This window comes from Pseudochaenichthys georgianus, chromosome 15, assembly GCF_902827115.2.
Source record: "Pseudochaenichthys georgianus chromosome 15, fPseGeo1.2, whole genome shotgun sequence".
In the NCBI taxonomy this organism is placed as follows: Eukaryota; Metazoa; Chordata; class Actinopteri; order Perciformes; family Channichthyidae; genus Pseudochaenichthys; species Pseudochaenichthys georgianus.
Genome location: NC_047517.1, coordinates 19,789,332 through 19,792,693, shown reverse-complemented (window position 1 = coordinate 19,792,693; position 3,362 = coordinate 19,789,332).

Sequence of the window (3,362 nt, the reverse complement as noted above, 5' to 3'; positions counted from 1 at the left end):
CTGTGCATTGCTTATCATCACCATGCGAGTGACAAAGGCGCACCATGATGCTGCTTTTGAAACCTGCTCTACAAGCTGGCACGGCCTCACGGTGACAGGAGGCGTGGGCACAAAACAACCAGATGATGACTCCATGGGGGGTGGGATGGGGGGCAAGAGATGGTCAGAGCGCCAGCCCATAATCATCAATCAGTGTCCAAAACAGTTGTATCATCAACCTCAACACAAGACTGATTCATTTGTAACCTTTAAATCAATGAATAACACCAACTTAAGTAAGAACCTTTTTGAATGTTTGACTGCAGGCTGCTATGTTAACTTGTTGTTGTTTTGACCTCTTTAACAGCATGCTAAATCTGGGCAGGGAGTTGCAAAGTTAGTCGTTTTGGAGGATTTAATACATAACTTACTAAACTGCTGTCTCATGTGGAGGGATGGAAATCTATATGTCTAACTTGTACCACTCTCCCGCTGCCATGACAGAAGTGAAGGATTAAACTGCCCAACTTTTGAAAAGTCAGCTAATCTGCGGTGGTAAAATCTGCTTGAATATACCACATGGACATCATCAAACATATCAAAGAACATGGGCACAAGTCCAAGGACACTGTGAACAAGTCAATTGATCTTTGCTAGTAGGGATACTTATGAGAATTATTCAAATTGTGGCAGGGATTTTATCTCTATGCATTTTATTGCCTTGATGAAGATGCAACACTAAACATTGCAGCAGAGAATCAGAGGCTACCTCAAATTACCTTCGGGCAGGGGGAAGAGGTGCTGCCAGGATCTTGTCCCCATTGTCGAGAGTTGTGGGAGAAGGAGGAGGTGAGAAAGAGCCCTGAAGAGCAGTGTCAAGTCACAAAGTGTATCAATATTTAATCAGTTTGGCCCTTTCTCCTAGGTGTGACAATTATGTGTGAAAGTGAATTCCAGGAGATACTGCATGCAGCCTTTATAACTCTACACTTCAGCACACATCAGCGTTTCACAGCTATAACTGGTGGTGCTGGTGGAAATAATAAACTCTTCTTTATTTGGTTTTAAGGTCCTCCTGCACATATGTTTTTAATTGGGCATCAATACATTTCAGAGTGGATATGTACCTTTCCTCGTATTGATCTGGTCTCTGAAGCCTCATTTTTGTTGGCAGCAGTGAACATCAGATACACATTAGAGTTCAAATATGTTGGAGCTTTACTCCCAAGGGAATGTGTAAGGTGGTCTCCCCCTTAAACCTACCGTCCAATGCACCCTCCTCGGAGAAAAGACAGGTAAGTTCCTTAGTGAAAATAGAAATATGGCCTAGTTATCATATTGATTGGACGGATCGATATTTTTTTTCTTTTTAAGACAAAAGCATTTGCAAAACAAGTTGCCAAATGAAAACTAGTTATTATACTTATATTAAGAAATATTTTACATATATATTCTACTTGTTATAGAATTAACTTAAGTACTGCACACGTAGTTGTATAATTGTATTGTTACTTCTACTTCACAACACACAGAGGGAAATATTGTACCTTTTTCTCCACCACATAACAGCATTTATTCATACCTTACTACTAACTTCACACTAAAGTCACAAGGAGCAGGTATTGCTTATGCACTTCCCTGATTATACTATTAGTTCTCTATATGTGTAGTGTGACTCCTTTAGATACAAAGCAGTGTGAATCTTTTTTTACATTTCAGGGTTTTAAGCAGTTCAACAAAAGAGACATTTCCGCATTAAATCACTAGTTAGTTTGATTTAGATAATTGTTTAAAGCCCCAATATGTTAAATAATTCGATTTTAGATATTCATATACTCATACCGGTAATGTATTATGAAATGTATGATGAAAGTTGCCTTTCAAAACAAAACCGCTAAAGCAAACTTGCAGCAGCAGATTCCCCATTCTCCGCCTGATGCCTCAGGGTAACTGCTCAATGGCATAGGAGAGCTCCATGAGTCTGCCGTTAGCCACCCATCGTTCACTGTTCCAGGAACCCATCATAGATCATAAGCCCTGCTGAGTCGCAAGGATTAGAGCCAGAGTGGTGAAAAAAATGCTCATCAAATTTTCCTTTTACACTTCCTTTTAATGGAAAATGATATTCCTTGAATTCTGTCTCCATGCTGACATCAAGTCTTACTCAGAATTTAGTAATCCATCTAAACCATCACCCACTGTGATGATTTCAACTTCTGTCTGTTACACTTTTCTTGACATTACTCAAGAACATTATGACCCAGATAAAGAGTTTCTGACACATTTTATATTTTTGGAAATGCACCAAAATAAATCATCAGTGTGCAGACACTTCACCAGGCTATCACATAAACATTGCACATTAATCTGTTTGTGATGGGCTAACCCTTTAACCCTAAATAGAAGACAATTAACCATCTTCCTATTGGTTCAAATGTATAGCATAAACAGTTAAACAATTGCTAAATTGGAAACACATTCTGAACTGAACACGTTCTGCTGGAACTGCTACCCCCGCGACCCGACCACGGATCAGCGGGAGAAGATGGATGGATGGAAACACATTCACTTATGGATTGTATGGAGGAATAAGTAGAAAGTAATGAATCTTCATTTAGCAGGAAAACTCCTAGCGGCCATGAAAACTTGAAAGCACATACAGTATGAAACATTCTGCTCACTTGGTGGTTGTGCTTTGATCTAGCCAGAAGTCAAATCTCAGTAAACATATTTAAATGGTGCCATCTTCTGTCAAAGCAATGCCTCTGCAGCACTTGATCCTTACATTTTGTATTAGAGTTGTTTAGATGTAATGTTCATAATGAGTGCATGATGGTGGTATATACATTTTACTTAAGGAAGAGTTAACTTTTCATCAAAAGTATTTTCAGTGATATAACAAATAGCATTAGTAAATATGAATGTGTTGACAATACTACATCCTGTTACATTTTTCATAAACAACTGTTTCACCATTCTTTAACTTTCTAATGAGAATATTTCTGTGGTCACTGCATTAAAAAAACTAGCCAAATATAGGATACATGTGTAGATCCCAGTCATAAAAGCAAACTTTATTCTAATAAAATGTTGACCATTACACATTATAAAGGCATCATTCTATGATATTGATGTGTAATAATGCCAGCCCCTTTATAAGATGCTTTGCATTTTGTAAAAGGGGCATCTCTTAATTACCAATGTGCTGCCTGGCTGCAATTATATATACATTCAACTATGCCGGTATGCAAGCAGCTGTTATGGTAGCTATTGGTGTCAGTGCTAATCTTCTCCAAAGGTGGCGCTGTATCTAATTTATGCCTGACTGGCCCTTTAACTCTGACGTTTCAGTTTTCCTTGGTTTTCCTCCACGTTGGCCGCAC